Source organism: Rhipicephalus microplus, chromosome 6, assembly GCF_043290135.1.
Source record: "Rhipicephalus microplus isolate Deutch F79 chromosome 6, USDA_Rmic, whole genome shotgun sequence".
NCBI lineage: Eukaryota > Metazoa > Arthropoda > Arachnida > Ixodida > Ixodidae > Rhipicephalus > Rhipicephalus microplus.
Window position 1 is genome coordinate 85,000,219 of NC_134705.1, and position 17,649 is coordinate 85,017,867.

Sequence of the window (17,649 nt, forward strand, 5' to 3'; positions counted from 1 at the left end):
CCTCCGTACCCACTCGTCACTCCTCACAGCTTCACTAAGCCGAGTATGTAGAAGTCGAAGAAGCAGAACAACAAACCAGCCAATCCCCCACAGTGGGTGTGAGCCACAAGTGAAGGTCAACAAAAACAAGCAACACCAGCGAGCGCAGTGACGAAGCTATCGTAATGGGGCGAAATAATCCACGAATATGGCTGCACGTTGACGCACGGTCGCATTTGTGCAACCACCCGTGTCTCCCGAAGACCGTCTGTCGCGCGTCTTCGACGAAAAGCGCAGGCGAGTACTTCTCCACTGATTTCCGCGACCACTTCACGACCGCCTTCGGCCGCCTCATGTCCGTCCGGCACGATCGACGGAGCGCCGCACCAGCGCCTCGTACACGCCACCATAGCACTCCTACCCCTCGGAATCAGCAAAACTCGGACGTTTTCGACCACGACAGACAGAACTTGCCGGCCCGTTGAACGCTTGAACGACATCGCAGCGTCAAGTCGCACACTCACGTTCCGTCACCCTCTGCCACATGATCCTTCATTCACCGGCTTCACAACCCACGCGGTAGACGTTTCGCACGCATTCCCGGGTCTGCCTTTCACGGCAGGACCTTCGTCGACCTCGGTGCGGTGTTCCGCCACGTCGGAACTTGCAAGGCATATGTTGAGCGTGCTGAAGCAGCCAAAGGCACCACCTTTTTGCCGATGATTGTGGGCGTCGTTGCAGAGGCGTTGCTTGGGCAGCCGGCGTAGAAGCCATGTTGGATGGGTGACGTATTCACATTTTGCACAGTCATTTTTTTTTTTTTTCCTTCCTTCCAGACTTTGGTGCTCGAGTTGGACATGTACACTATGCATCAGTTTTTAAAACAAATGCTGTAGCATCCCTCGCGACATGCCTGATAATGTTCGCCAGCAAGCATTTGGTGTGACGTCATGGGCGCATAGAGAGTACGCATGCAAGCAAGCACGCGTGGCTTCGACCTCTGGGAAAAAGAAGGTTTCAGTTTTAACATGTTTGTAAGCGAAACTAGAAACTTCAAGCGGACTGGGGATAAAAGCAATGCCGTGAAGCCAGCGCTGCCGCTGTCGGTGCACAATGCTGGTTGTGCATGGGTGGACGTCGGAATTGCTTTGCTACTGTTTGCCCGGCTTTTGGCCAGAACTAAGTACGAGGTGTGAAAGAATGGATTTTAATTACGTGCTAATGAATTGCATCGCTTCTCGGCCTTTTGGCTAAGATCAAAGTGTAGTAGAGTGTAGTAGAGTGTAAAGTGTAAAGTGTAGTTGAGTGTAGTGGCTAAGATCAAAGTGTAGCGAATCCGGCAACTGCTTCGGGAGCCCGCCACTGCTGAGCGCTGGGACGACTTCCTCTCCATCCTGGAGGAAGCCGTATCGGCGGTGAGGAGGGAGGCGAAAATTCCAGACAACCCTGCCGGTGGAAAACCCCGCGTCCCGACCAACCCGAACAACGCCCAGCAGATACAGAGCCTGTATCGTCGCAACCGCCGTCGGGCTGTTCGTGTCATCGTACAGGGCGAAACAAAACTCTGCGAGATTCCGCTCGACAAACTGGAGCAACACTTTGCTGAAACATGGGCGCCGAAGGAAGGGAACACCCACCTGCTCCTTAACAAGGCTCGCCCGGACGACATGACAGAGATCTGCCTCGCCCGATTCACCAGCGACGAGGTGGCGGCCCGTCTTCGCAGAAGCGAAAACACGGCCCCCGGCAGTGACAGGATCACCTACCGTCATTGGAAAGAACATGATCCTGATGGTCTCTTTCTATCCGCAGCATTCAACGTGTGCCTCCATTTCAAGCAAGTGCCCGATGCCTGGAAGGAAACGAGGACCATCCTAATCCACAAGAAGGGTGATCCGAGTGAGGTCACGAATTGGAGACCCATTGCCCTTGGGAACACCATCTCCAAGCTGTATGCGGGTTGCCTAGCTTCCCGCATGCAGCAGTGGGTGTGTGACCATGACGTGCTCTCGAGGTGTCAAAAGGGGTTCCTGCCGCACGACGGCGTGTTTGAACACAACTTCGTGCTGCAGGAGCGCCTGGACGCCGCGCGGGCCGGCGGTGGTGACCTTTGCGTGGCCTTTCTCGACTTCGCCAACGCATTTGGCTCAGTTCCGCACAACGCACTAATCGATTCTCTTCGTGGTGCAGGTGCAGGAGAGGACTTCTGCGCAATCATCGCAGACCTCTACCGAGACAACGCCACCCGGATTGTCGCCGAAGCTGGGACAACGGCCCCAGTCACAATCTCCGCCGGAATTAGACAGGGCTGCCCACTGAGCGGCCTGCTCTTCAACTTGGTGCTCGATCCAGTCATTCGGGCGGTCCAAGGAGGTGAGAGGCAGCACAATGTGCTGGCTTACGCCGATGATTTGACCCCCTTGGCGGACAGCCCCAAGAAACTTCAGGACCGCATCAACGTCGTGGCGGCTCTCGCGGGCCAGCTGGGACTTCGGCTGAACCCCAAGAAGTGCAGAAGCCTGCACCTCTCTGGTAGGACTCCCGTAGGCACTAGGGACACGAAATTCTTCGTCGACGGAGAAGAGATCCCTCGCATCAGTGACTACGAGAGTCAATCTTTTCTAGGACGCCCCGTCGGGTTCAGCCTTCTCCAAGACCGCTCTAAGGTCGATGAGGCAATCTCCGTCGGCCGCACCCTGCTCGAGTCCATGCTTGCCCCATGGCAGCGAATTGATGCACTGAAAACTTTTGTCTTTCCAGCACTCAACTTCGCCATGCGGTGCGGACAAGTGGGCAAGGCGGAATGGGCCCGCCTAGACGACGCACTCCGGCCCCTGATAAAGAAAACTCTTTATCTTCCAGGTAACGCTGCAAACAACTACCTCTACGGCAGCGCAGCGGCCGGAGCAGCTGGAATCCCCCTCGCCGCAGACACAAGTGACGCCTGCCGCGTGGACAACGCCTTCAAGCTTCTGACCTCGGCCGATCTCGAGGTCCGGGAACTTGCCTTCGAAGCGCTAACCAAAATTGTCTCCAAGCGCATTCGCAGGCAGGCCACCAACGAGGAGCTCGCCTGCTACCTCAGCGGCGAAACGGAGGGCATTTTCCAGGCACGGCCGACACAACTGCAGTCCGTCTGGACCGAGGCTCGGAAGGCTTCCCGCAGGCTACACGTCACCTGGGAAATTTTCGAGGACGGGGGGACCAGCATCACGTGTGACGGAGAGGAAACTCTCACGTCAAAGAAACGACGAAAAGTGGTGAAAACGCTGCGCTTCCGAATGATGCGGGCACGCGATCGCTTCCTTCAAGAAATGCCCAATCAAGGGAAGGCAATGGAATGCGTCGCCGCAGACCCGAGCAGCTCCCACTTCATGCGCTCCGGCAAATTCACCCGCTTTTGCGACTGGCGCTTCATTCACAGGGCACGCCTGAACCTCCTACCTGTGAATGGAGCCAACCCATGGACCACCTCCGCCGACAAACGGTGCCGTGTGTGCGGTTACGCAGTGGAAACGCTGCCACACGTCCTGGGTCACTGCATGCGCCACAGCATGGCCTACACCAGTCGTCACAACAAGATTGTGGCGAGGGTGAAACAAGCCGCCAGCAAGAAGTTCACGGTCACGCATGAGAACAGAGCGGTTGGTACCACCAACCTTCGCCCCGACCTCGTTCTCGCCAGGGGCGAAGAGGCGATCATCGTGGACGTGACCTGCCCCTTTGACAACCGGCTCAAAGCACTCGAGGCAGCCCGACTGGAAAAGGAACGAAAATACGAACCAGTTCGGGACTTCTTGCTCCGCCGCTACCAGAGAGTCACGATCGAAGCAGTCGTCGTCGGCATGCTTGGCTCCTGGGACCCGGCAAATGACAGAGTTTTCAAAAAACTCTGCAGCCGGAGATATCTCCGGTTACTTAAGAAGCTTGCAGTGAGCGAGACCATTGCAGCTTCTCGGGAAGTGTACTGCGCACACGTGGCCATAAAGTGACTGTCACTCGCTGGGCCACGTGCTGACAAAGTCACCCTCCCAAAGACATCGCAAAAATAAGAGGTGATACTACACGACACACGCCCCTTTCACTTTTTCTCCCCTGCTATTTCCTATTTTCACCTTCTCTATACACAGTTCACGATACACCACCTTCTTCCTTTCTGGTTGAAGGAACAAAAAATGAGAACAAGTTTTTCCTTTTCGGTCAGAAATGTTCCTAACATTTTTGAAAACCTCTGTTCTTATCAGCTTAATATCTGATACGGATCCTATTTGGATCCAAGATATTAAACTTATTTTTGTGATGCGGCGGAGTGCTTGAAGCTTGCTTCACCTCCGCCACGGGTTGGCCCGGTATTGCACTACCTCCGGGATCGGCCCACTCACCCCCTGCGGGGTGAGTTCGACAATAAATTCAATGATAGAAGGAGTGTTCGGATTTACCCATGATACCGGGGTAAACGGCTTGGGTGCGTCGAGTGTCCGAGACGGTGGCGGCACGCCGCCCCGGCTGACGCGGTATTCGCGTGCAGGGAGTGCGCTAGCTGTGTTTACACTTACGATTGCTCTGGGAAAATAAATGTTTCCGTGTGTATTTCATATATGGAGGGTCTCTTTTATTTTGTTATGTTCACACGTACATACTCAAGTTTCTTATTTTTTTTAACGTTCCTACTCATATTAATAAAACTATTGAGGAAATTATCATTACTGTTTCGGAGGAAAGCTAGAAGTGTGTATACGATGTGTATGCATGTGCGATGTGTATGTATGTATGTGTGTAGAAGTGTGTATGTATGTGCCAAGCTATTTCCGCTTTTCGAATTCACCCGTTTCGCAACGAAAAATAAAAAAAGCCTCTAGAAAATGGGGTTTGGTTGGTGTTTCTGTTTACAGTTGCAGTGGCAAGCGAAGGCATTTTTATTTCACATCTTCACGCGGCGTCTGAACCTGAAGACGCGTGCTCTCGCCACGTCTACGCATCTACACTATTCCCCATCACAAATTAAAATCGCAAAGAACGCCACAGGACCCACTCCGCACACACCTGCTGTACGGTGGAGCGGCAAAGCCCCGATGTGCTTTTCCTATGTCCACTGACCTTTGGGGTTTGACGTCCCAAAACCACCATATGATTATGGGAAAATTTCGACCACCTGGGGTTCTTTCACGTGCACCCTAATCTGAGCACAGGGAAATGCAGCCGCCGCGGCCGGGATTCGATCCCACCACCTGCGGGTCAGCAGCCGAGTACCTTACGGCCATCAGACCACCACGGCGGGCATCGCCTTGTTGATCAAACACTTCATTTCTGAACACCATCTCATACCAGCTCATCCACCGTTGGCTCTCGTTAATTACAACGAACATCCTCGCACGCTCACCTCAATGGAATTGCCAGTTGCTGGAAGTTCCAAGAAAATTGCGCACTAGACGTTCGGACGCACCACGCACGTACCTGAAGCGACGTGGACCCCAGGACGCGTGAGATCACGCCCCGGGCGCGCTTTGCCTCCGTACCCACTCGTCACTCCTCACAGCTTCACTAAGCCGAGTATGTAGAAGTCGAAGAAGCAGAACAACAAACCAGCCAATCCCCCACAGTGGGTGTGAGCCACAAGTGAAGGTCAACAAAAACAAGCAACACCAGCGAGCGCAGTGACGAAGCTATCGTAATGGGGCGAAATAATCCACGAATATGGCTGCACGTTGACGCACGGTCGCATTTGTGCAACCACCCGTGTCTCCCGAAGACCGTCTGTCGCGCGTCTTCGACGAAAAGCGCAGGCGAGTACTTCTCCACTGATTTCCGCGACCACTTCACGACCGCCTTCGGCCGCCTCATGTCCGTCCGGCACGATCGACGGAGCGCCGCACCAGCGCCTCGTACACGCCACCATAGCACTCCTACCCCTCGGAATCAGCAAAACTCGGACGTTTTCGACCACGACAGACAGAACCTGCCGGCCCGTTGAACGCTTGAACGACATCGCAGCGCCAAGTCGCACACTCACGTTCCGTCACCCTCTGCCACATGATCCTTCATTCACCGGCTTCACAACCCACGCGGTAGACGTTTCGCACGCATTCCCGGGTCTGCCTTTCACGGCAGGACCTTCGTCGACCTCGGTGCGGTGTTCCGCCACGTCGGAACTTGCAAGGCATATGTTGAGCGTGCTGAAGCAGCCAAAGGCACCACCTTTTTGCCGATGATTGTGGGCGTCGTTGCAGAGGCGTTGCTTGGGCAGCCGGCGTAGAAGCCATGTTGGATGGGTGACGTATTCACATTTTGCACAGTCATTTTTTTTTTTTTTTCCTTCCTTCCAGACTTTGGTGCTCGAGTTGGACATGTACACTATGCATCAGTTTTTAAAACAAATGCTGTAGCATCCCTCGCGACATGCCTGATAATGTTCGCCAGCAAGCATTTGGTGTGACGTCATGGGCGCATAGAGAGTACGCATGCAAGCAAGCACGCGTGGCTTCGACCTCTGGGAAAAAGAAGGTTTCAGTTTTAACATGTTTGTAAGCGAAACTAGAAACTTCAAGCGGACTGGGGATAAAAGCAATGCCGTGAAGCCAGCGCTGCCGCTGTCGGTGCACAATGCTGGTTGTGCATGGGTGGACGTCGGAATTGCTTTGCTACTGTTTGCCCGGCTTTTGGCCAGAACTAAGTACGAGGTGTGAAAGAATGGATTTTAATTACGTGCTAATGAATTGCATCGCTTCTCGGCCTTTTGGCTAAGATCAAAGTGTAGTCCTACCTCTCGGGACTACATTTTTGGCCTTTGGGCCGGGGTTGGATGCCCCCCCTTGAGGGGGGACAACCCTTTTCACTCTTTTTTTTCTTTCTCCTCTCGCTTCTCTTTTCCCGCTTCCTTCTTACGCTTGCGGTGCATCCAAACCGGGCTCCCTCGGGAGCTGACTGGGCAGTTGCACCGCAACTTATACGTTCTTCCCCTGTCCTGAGGTTAGGGCGTGGGTCTGAACCCACCCCTGACCGCCTGGCCTCTCCAGCAGGACTGTCTGGGGTCTTTGGACCCGCGAAGGTGTTATGCCTGCGGGATCCACTTGCGGCCTCTCTTCGGGGTGCGGCAGCAGGGGAGTGACGCTCCGCGGTGGGCAAAAGGCTCACCCCGCTATCACCGCTGTATTGAGCTATAAGCTCTGGGGTCGCTTGCTTAGCTGGCGGGTGGTCGCCCAAGGCGGCCTTCCCGACTAAGCCCAGGGTTCCCCGGCCCTGGGTGGACGTGCAGCCCAGCCCCTGCTCTGCCGGCCTGCTCCAATGCAGCTCCACCATGGCTCTAAGCCATGGCGACTGGCCAAGCCCTTTGGTGAGAAAGGGTGGACGCTGGGGCAGCCGGTAGGGCGCCGCACCCTTGGTCAGGCCCGGTGGTCCCGGAGGTCCGGGCGGCCTTTGATCGGGCCAGCAAGGCCGAGACTTCTACTTCCTCTCTTGTGTGCTGCCTCTTTTGACAACCTCACTCTGTTCTTATCAGCTTAATATCTGATACGGATCCTATTTGGATCCAAGATATTAAACTTATTTTTGTGATGCGGCGGAGTGCTTGAAGCTTGCTTCACCTCCGCCACGGGTTGGCCCGGTATTGCACTACCTCCGGGATCGGCCCACTCACCCCCTGCGGGGTGAGTTCGACAATAAATTCAATGATAGAAGGAGTGTTCGGATTTACCCATGATACCGGGGTAAACGGCTTGGGTGCGTCGAGTGTCCGAGACGGTGGCGGCACGCCGCCCCGGCTGACGCGGTATTCGCGTGCAGGGAGTGCGCTAGCTGTGTTTACACTTACGATTGCTCTGGGAAAATAAATGTTTCCGTGTGTATTTCATATATGGAGGGTCTCTTTTATTTTGTTATGTTCACACGTACATACTCAAGTTTCTTATTTTTTTTAACGTTCCTACTCATATTAATAAAACTATTGAGGAAATTATCATTACTGTTTCGGAGGAAAGCTAGAAGTGTGTATACGATGTGTATGCATGTGCGATGTGTATGTATGTATGTGTGTAGAAGTGTGTATGTATGTGCCAAGCTATTTCCGCTTTTCGAATTCACCCGTTTCGCAACGAAAAATAAAAAAAGCCTCTAGAAAATGGGGTTTGGTTGGTGTTTCTGTTTACAGTTGCAGTGGCAAGCGAAGGCATTTTTATTTCACATCTTCACGCGGCGTCTGAACCTGAAGACGCGTGCTCTCGCCACGTCTACGCATCTACACTATTCCCCATCACAAATTAAAATCGCAAAGAACGCCACAGGACCCACTCCGCACACACCTGCTGTACGGTGGAGCGGCAAAGCCCCGATGTGCTTTTCCTATGTCCACTGACCTTTGGGGTTTGACGTCCCAAAACCACCATATGATTATGGGAAAATTTCGACCACCTGGGGTTCTTTCACGTGCACCCTAATCTGAGCACAGGGAAATGCAGCCGCCGCGGCCGGGATTCGATCCCACCACCTGCGGGTCAGCAGCCGAGTACCTTACGGCCATCAGACCACCACGGCGGGCATCGCCTTGTTGATCAAACACTTCATTTCTGAACACCATCTCATACCAGCTCATCCACCGTTGGCTCTCGTTAATTACAACGAACATCCTCGCACGCTCACCTCAATGGAATTGCCAGTTGCTGGAAGTTCCAAGAAAATTGCGCACTAGACGTTCGGACGCACCACGCACGTACCTGAAGCGACGTGGACCCCAGGACGCGTGAGATCACGCCCCGGGCGCGCTTTGCCTCCGTACCCACTCGTCACTCCTCACAGCTTCACTAAGCCGAGTATGTAGAAGTCGAAGAAGCAGAACAACAAACCAGCCAATCCCCCACAGTGGGTGTGAGCCACAAGTGAAGGTCAACAAAAACAAGCAACACCAGCGAGCGCAGTGACGAAGCTATCGTAATGGGGCGAAATAATCCACGAATATGGCTGCACGTTGACGCACGGTCGCATTTGTGCAACCACCCGTGTCTCCCGAAGACCGTCTGTCGCGCGTCTTCGACGAAAAGCGCAGGCGAGTACTTCTCCACTGATTTCCGCGACCACTTCACGACCGCCTTCGGCCGCCTCATGTCCGTCCGGCACGATCGACGGAGCGCCGCACCAGCGCCTCGTACACGCCACCATAGCACTCCTACCCCTCGGAATCAGCAAAACTCGGACGTTTTCGACCACGACAGACAGAACCTGCCGGCCCGTTGAACGCTTGAACGACATCGCAGCGTCAAGTCGCACACTCACGTTCCGTCACCCTCTGCCACATGATCCTTCATTCACCGGCTTCACAACCCACGCGGTAGACGTTTCGCACGCATTCCCGGGTCTGCCTTTCACGGCAGGACCTTCGTCGACCTCGGTGCGGTGTTCCGCCACGTCGGAACTTGCAAGGCATATGTTGAGCGTGCTGAAGCAGCCAAAGGCACCACCTTTTTGCCGATGATTGTGGGCGTCGTTGCAGAGGCGTTGCTTGGGCAGCCGGCGTAGAAGCCATGTTGGATGGGTGACGTATTCACATTTTGCACAGTCATTTTTTTTTTTTTTTCCTTCCTTCCAGACTTTGGTGCTCGAGTTGGACATGTACACTATGCATCAGTTTTTAAAACAAATGCTGTAGCATCCCTCGCGACATGCCTGATAATGTTCGCCAGCAAGCATTTGGTGTGACGTCATGGGCGCATAGAGAGTACGCATGCAAGCAAGCACGCGTGGCTTCGACCTCTGGGAAAAAGAAGGTTTCAGTTTTAACATGTTTGTAAGCGAAACTAGAAACTTCAAGCGGACTGGGGATAAAAGCAATGCCGTGAAGCCAGCGCTGCCGCTGTCGGTGCACAATGCTGGTTGTGCATGGGTGGACGTCGGAATTGCTTTGCTACTGTTTGCCCGGCTTTTGGCCAGAACTAAGTACGAGGTGTGAAAGAATGGATTTTAATTACGTGCTAATGAATTGCATCGCTTCTCGGCCTTTTGGCGAGGATCAGGGCCGAGCTAGCCGTTCCTTCTGCGAGTCTACGCGCGAGTCCCGGGGTCGCGTCACGCTGACGTTGACCCCTCGGGGACCCTACCATCGAAAAAGAGTCGTTGCTGCTACCGCGCCTGTTACGCGGGCGCTCGCAGCTCCTGGGTCGCGGGTTCTACCCCTGCCCGGTGACCACCACTCCATGCCTGGAGGCGAGCGGAGCCCGGTTCCCTTCTACCCGCCCGGAGGCCCCTGCTGCGCCACACCCCAACCACTTCCGGTTCCAGGACCAAGCGCCTGCTGAACCTGTCTACCAGTGCGCGGCGACCGCTGCGCTACCACCAGTCACGAGACACGCCCCCCCCGCCTCTTCCCGGAGGAGCAACCGGCTACGCCCCCTGCAATGGCCGCACAAATGAATCTCCCGGTGAGGGAGCACTGTTTCTTTTTTAATGCGCCTGATGGTGACATAACATTAGATGACCTGATTGACGCAGCTGAGCGTACAGCGGGAGACGATAGTGTGCATGTACTGCAACATATGGGTGGATCTAGGTTTCTGGTATGCACTCGCAACGCGGCACAAGCTACCAAGTTGTTGGTCAATGAGGGCTTCACTGTTAATGACCAGAAAGTCGCGGTAGAGGCCGTGGGTCCTCCGGTAACTTTTGTAAATGTTTTCCGTTACCCTGCCTTCTTACCCGACGATCCCTTGACTAGTGTACTCTCTCAGTACGGCAAAGTGAAGAGCGTGGCTTTCGCGACCGTTAGCAACCGCCAAACTAAGCTTAATGGGGTCCGCGTAGTTCGCATTGAAATGACTAAACCGGTGCCCAACTTCTTAACTGTTGCGGGGCACCGAGTCATGCTGGAGTACCGCGGTATGCGGAGAGTGTGCGCAAGGTGTAGCGAGGTGGGGCACATGGCTTCAGCCTGCCGGACCCCGTACTGTACGCGGTGCGGCACCTTCGGCCACGGCACGGAGGGGTGCGACGCCGAGTGTAAAAAGTGCGGCGGCAAGCACGGAACGCGTGACTGCTTCCGCAGGCGCTCATACGTCGCGGCTGCACGTGGCCTCTTGGCCGAGCACGGAACAGCTGACGGACTCACCCGCTCACGCGTCTCAGCCCCCCCCCGACGGCCGACACGCATCGCCGAATCTGCAGGTCCTGCGACCAAAGCCCCCCACCCTCTCTCCCGGTTATGCGACCCTCAAAAATGCCGCCGAGTCCACAAGCGCCAGCGACTCCTCCGACACCAACCAGAGACCCTCTTCAGCCTCCGCTGCGTGTTCTGTCAGCGCGCAGGAATCTACCAGCGCCGTCGCACTCGGCGACTTCACAACGGGAAGCGGCTCGGAATCCAGCTCTCCTGACTCGTCGCGCGACGCCTGGGTAGTGGACACCTCGGCTAGCGAGGAGCAGGACTCGGCGGAGAAAGACAGGGAAACTTACGAAGAGGAGCAAGTGACACTAAGCGTAACGGACCGCGAATTCCCACCTCTCCCCCGTGGGCCTAGTAGCGACGCGAACTACGACGACACACCCATTAAGAGCTGCGGCCACTACGTACTCCCGTCCGACCCCCCCGCGGCTGCCCCAAGGCCCAGCCTCAAGTCAGACGCCGACATCAGTAAAGGCAGCGGAACCCCTTCTGAGAACAAGAGTAAAAGTGGCCTCGAAAGGCGGCATCGTTCACGCTCGCGACGTAGGCCGGCGGCCGGCACCAGCCTCGAGGAATCGGGGCGAGCAGAGAGCGCCGAGAGATTTTTACGCCGCTCAATCCCCCCCGAACGGAGTAGCGACAGCGAAGCTGCCCGTCGTAAGAACCCCAAGAAGCTACGTAGGGGCTCGGTTGGTGACGGCCCCCCCACGGCTTCGGTCGATTAAATAGTGCGCCCAAGACAGGCGAGACCCCCCCCCCCCCCCGAGCTTTCTTTTTTTCCTTTAACGCCATGACCGCACATCGAACAGCTGCCCGAGCTGAACAGCGTTCGCGAAATGATAGCCGCCGATAAGCTCGCGGCCGCCGATATGACGTCATTGAGGCACACTCTTTTCTTTCATCACTTTCCGGCTTTGCATCGCCGACGACCGTCCCGATACGGAGCACCCCCCCCCTCTCCCCTTGTTTACTCGCGCTGTGTTTCCCTTCTCTTTTTTTGTTTTTCCTTTGGCCGATAAAGTCTTTTTTTTATGTCGCTTTTAACATTTGCCACGTGGAATGTTCGCGGTTTCCGCAATAAGGACAAGCAGCGTTCCATTTTGTCCTTCGCTCGGCAAAATAATATTGACTTACTTTTCATCCAAGAAACAAATTTTCGGTCCCCCTTAGATGTGGCGCAGTTTCGACGTGACTGCTTTGTTGATGGTTTCTTTTCCCTCTCAAACGCTAAGTCTTGTGGCACTGGAGTGATCTTCGTATCGGGACGGTTCCGCCAGAAGTCACACTGCATCTTTGGTGCGAATGGACGTACTCTCCTGCTAGACATCTACGTGGATGGAAGGAGAGTCCGCTTCGTGAGCGTCTACGCTCCCGTGACACGAAGGGACACGAACGCCTTCTTTCAGGCACTGCACGAACACCTGCTCGAACCCCTGCCTCACGTACTGGTTGGTGATTTCAATTGTGTGGTCGACTCGACAAGAGATATCCGCGGCCCAGGGAGAGGAGGCTCAACATACCACGCCAAGGAGCTGGTTAAGATCCTCCGGCACCTGCGGCTAACAGACGCCTGGGTTCACCTCCACGGTGACACCTTCGCACCAACCCGGTCGTCAAGATCCACCGCGAGCAGAATCGACCGAGCTTACGTCCCTGACTTCCTTCTCCCATCCGTCATATCTTGCACAACGTCCACCCTACCGGCTTCATTGGATAAAAAGACTGACCATATTCCAGTTATCACGACTGTGAGAGGCTCACCCGGGCCCCGAGCAGGGGACGAATGTTGGAGACTGGATCCAGCGCTCTTGAAGGACGCAGCTAGTCTCCAAGAAGTCAAAAGTGCAATAGTGGAGACCGTGAGAGGAGTCCCCCGGGTCACCGCCGAAGCTTGGGACGACCTAAAGTCGGCATGGGGAGATATCCTACGAAAGACAGGCAGAGAGCGGAAGCGCCGCATCACTCGTGAAATGAACGAGCTCCTGCGCAGGAGGCGAATTATCGAAGGCGCTGACACCCTCACCGCCTGCACGCAGGATTACTTGGACTCCCTGCAAGTGAGATATGACAGGCTTCTCCAGGAGTTGACACAGAGGTCAGGGGCGACCCAGCAGTCTGAGGGAGAAGACCCAACAGTTGACCTGCGAGAGGCATACGGGAACGCTTCCCTGAAAATCACGGAGCTTAGGCGCCCGGATGGAACTACTACGGTTGACCCGGCGGAAATCACAGCGATCTTTCGTGACCATTTCAAGTCGGCATTTCAAGAGCCTCAACCCCGTGGGCCGGAGACGGAACCAGGCCTCCTGTCGGACCTGTGCTCGAAGTTGCGCCGCCTCGATGGGGACGAGTGTGTAACCTTGTGCGGCGAGGCGTCGTTGGAGGAACAGCGTTACGCCGTTAAAAGTATGACCCCGAATTCCGCTCCGGGAACGGACGGCCTCACAGCAGCGTTCTACGCAACCTTCTTCGACGTCTTGGGCGACCCATTGTTGGCACTCGTGAACCAGGTCCTAACGCAGCACAGTAAGCCAAACTCCTTCAGTGCAGGGCGGATCGTTCTGATTCTGAAGGAAGGTGCCCCTCCGTGCGAGCCAGCGTCCTGGCGCCCGATCACGCTACTTAACACCGACTATAAGATCGTGGCGACCATCCTTAACAACAGACTCAAGCCGTTCCTGCCGGACATCATCGCTGCTCATCAGTCTTGCGCCGTCCCAGGCAGGTCCATATTCGCGAACCTCTCGCTGACAAGGGACGTTTTCGAATATGCCTCACGGAAACAAGTCTCGGGAGCTTTCTTTTCGCTGGACCAAGCCAAAGCGTTTGATAGAGTGCGGCACAGCTACCTCTTCGGACTGCTTGGCGAGTTCGGCCTCCCAGAAGGTTTTGTTGAGGTAATCAAGCTTCTCTACTCGGAGTTGAGGTGCAGCGTTCTGGTGAACGGCTCTACGACCGACGAGTTCATGTACACCCGAGGAATAAGGCAGGGGTGCCCGCTGGGCCCGACACTCTTTGTCCTGTCCATAGAGCCATTGCTCACGACACTTGCCAGCGACGAGCTCTTTAGAGGTCTGCCACTAACGGGCACTGATGAACTTAAGGTGCTGGCCTATGCCGACGATGTCTCCCTGTTCGTCAGAACCCCAAGCAGCATCGAACGCTTCCGCCGCACCTTCGCCCGCTACGCAGAGGTGTCCGGCGCTCAACTCAATGAAGGAAAAAGTAAAGCCCTGCTGTTCGGCCGTTTTCCAGCAGGAGCAGCTGGTAACATCCAGACCGTATCTACCGTTAAGGTCCTGGGCGTGTACTTCACGTGTGAGGGTGTGGCCGCATCCACGTGGGCCAGAGTGCTACAACGCGCGCAGCAGCTCATCGAGCGAGCCCTACTTCACGACCTCACGCTCCACGAGAAGGCTCTCGCCGCAAAAACGAGCCTCTGTGCGTTGGCAGCCTACGCGAGCCGTGTTGCTGTCATGCCAGCGAAAACGGCAACACAGCTGAGCAAAATCATCAATGCCTTTCTGTGGAATGGCAAGCCCCCGCCAGTTCGCCGACACCTACTGCAGTTGGCTGTGAGCGAGGGCGGGCTAGGTCTCCCACACGTGCAATCGCTCGCCAAAATTCTCGCCCTCAAGACGGCCCGCTCCCTTTTCCAGGCGGGCGACTACTATGGGAGACGCTTGCTACTCTATTGGAGCGGCGCGAATAACACCTGGTTGGGTGCGAGCGGACACCCCGGACCCCTGGCGGAACCTCCCGCCCTGTTCTATAAAGCGGCGTCCGCTACCATGCGAATGCTCAGCAAGGAAGCGCCCTCGGGCAACGTCGATGAAGACCCACCTGCGCGGCTGATCGAAGCTCTCACGCTCAGCCAGTTAAGCGACGCCGACAAGAGTAAAGCAGAGGCTGCAAAGCGATCGCTAGCAAGACTCGGCCGAAGTTCGCCAAGGCCCGTTCGCGACTTCCTCTGGAAAAAAGCGTGGGGAGTCCTACCGACTAGACAGCGACTCCATAAATTTGGCATCGTCCCGGACGCCAAGTGCCCCAACTGCCGCGAAGTCGAGTCGCAAACGCACGCTCTACAGCAATGCTCAGCGGCGAAACCCGTTTGGCGCCTCGTTGAGCGCACCTTTGGCATTCGCCCCCCTCCTCACCTTAAGCGCAACAAGGGCACGTTTGCAAAGTTAGTGGTCGCTTGTACGCTCTTCGCTATCTGGCAGCGCCGCTCACTTGCGGAGGCGCGCAGCTCGCCGGTCAGGGCAGCTTACCCGGTCGTCACCAGAATCAGGCGCATGATATGGCGCTACTTATCGGAACAGCTTGAAGCCAGTGGCGAGGAAAAGTTCCTCCGCCGCTGGCACACCAAATTCTTTTTTGTTAAAGATGCGAAGCTCCGCACCCCAATAATTCCTTACTAACCCCGGCTCCCCTCCATGCCGTTCCAACCGCACTAAATACTACACGCCCTGAAACATGTCTGCACGATAGTGCACGCACAATCCTTTCTTGTTTTCTTTCCCCCATGTCTTATGTATATACGTTCATGTGACAGCACATCGCCTTGTACATATGTAAATAATTTGCGTGTTCCTTTCTCCAGTTCCTTTTGCACATCAAGAATAGTGTATTTAAGTGCTTGCTTTTGACACATGTGAACAGCGCCTTCTCAAACGCCTTTTTATTCATAACTGTTTGCATGACTACGTATACTCTTGTATAAACGATGACATTTATGCACTTTTACCCTTTTTTTTCGTTCTACCATCGGAACGATTATACTTGTTTCCGCACAACTTGTGCATAAGATCCCAGCCAAACTGTGGCTGAGTATTCTGTAAAAACCGGTCTAAAGTGCCCTTTATGTCTGAAGTTAAATAAACTTCTCTTTGATGTAGTATCTGTTCTTATCAGCTTAATATCTGATACGGATCCTATTTGGATCCAAGATATTAAACTTATTTTTGTGATGCGGCGGAGTGCTTGAAGCTTGCTTCACCTCCGCCACGGGTTGGCCCGGTATTGCACTACCTCCGGGATCGGCCCACTCACCCCCTGCGGGGTGAGTTCGACAATAAATTCAATGATAGAAGGAGTGTTCGGATTTACCCATGATACCGGGGTAAACGGCTTGGGTGCGTCGAGTGTCCGAGACGGTGGCGGCACGCCGCCCCGGCTGACGCGGTATTCGCGTGCAGGGAGTGCGCTAGCTGTGTTTACACTTACGATTGCTCTGGGAAAATAAATGTTTCCGTGTGTATTTCATATATGGAGGGTCTCTTTTATTTTGTTATGTTCACACGTACATACTCAAGTTTCTTATTTTTTTTAACGTTCCTACTCATATTAATAAAACTATTGAGGAAATTATCATTACTGTTTCGGAGGAAAGCTAGAAGTGTGTATACGATGTGTATGCATGTGCGATGTGTATGTATGTATGTGTGTAGAAGTGTGTATGTATGTGCCAAGCTATTTCCGCTTTTCGAATTCACCCGTTTCGCAACGAAAAATAAAAAAAGCCTCTAGAAAATGGGGTTTGGTTGGTGTTTCTGTTTACAGTTGCAGTGGCAAGCGAAGGCATTTTTATTTCACATCTTCACGCGGCGTCTGAACCTGAAGACGCGTGCTCTCGCCACGTCTACGCATCTACACTATTCCCCATCACAAATTGAAATCGCAAAGAACGCCACAGGACCCACTCCGCACACACCTGCTGTACGGTGGAGCGGCAAAGCCCCGATGTGCTTTTCCTATGTCCACTGACCTTTGGGGTTTGACGTCCCAAAACCACCATATGATTATGGGAAAATTTCGACCACCTGGGGTTCTTTCACGTGCACCCTAATCTGAGCACAGGGAAATGCAGCCGCCGCGGCCGGGATTCGATCCCACCACCTGCGGGTCAGCAGCCGAGTACCTTACGGCCATCAGACCACCACGGCGGGCATCGCCTTGTTGATCAAACACTTCATTTCTGAACACCATCTCATACCAGCTCATCCACCGTTGGCTCTCGTTAATTACAACGAACATCCTCGCACGCTCACCTCAATGGAATTGCCAGTTGCTGGAAGTTCCAAGAAAATTGCGCACTAGACGTTCGGACGCACCACGCACGTACCTGAAGCGACGTGGACCCCAGGACGCGTGAGATCACGCCCCGGGCGCGCTTTGCCTCCGTACCCACTCGTCACTCCTCACAGCTTCACTAAGCCGAGTATGTAGAAGTCGAAGAAGCAGAACAACAAACCAGCCAATCCCCCACAGTGGGTGTGAGCCACAAGTGAAGGTCAACAAAAACAAGCAACACCAGCGAGCGCAGTGACGAAGCTATCGTAATGGGGCGAAATAATCCACGAATATGGCTGCACGTTGACGCACGGTCGCATTTGTGCAACCACCCGTGTCTCCCGAAGACCGTCTGTCGCGCGTCTTCGACGAAAAGCGCAGGCGAGTACTTCTCCACTGATTTCCGCGACCACTTCACGACCGCCTTCGGCCGCCTCATGTCCGTCCGGCACGATCGA

The 17,649-nt window shown here is 54.7% G+C and overlaps 3 pseudogenes; all 3 read left to right on the forward strand.

Moving 5' to 3' along the window:
- The first annotated feature begins 4,183 nt into the window (after positions 1 to 4,183).
- Positions 4,184 to 4,362, forward strand: LOC142766362 (U2 spliceosomal RNA; annotated as a pseudogene).
- A 3,076-nt stretch (positions 4,363 to 7,438) lies between these two features.
- Positions 7,439 to 7,613, forward strand: LOC142766406 (U2 spliceosomal RNA; annotated as a pseudogene).
- Positions 7,614 to 15,997: 8,384 nt separating this feature from the next.
- Positions 15,998 to 16,172, forward strand: LOC142766141 (U2 spliceosomal RNA; annotated as a pseudogene).
- Positions 16,173 to 17,649: the final 1,477 nt, after the last annotated feature.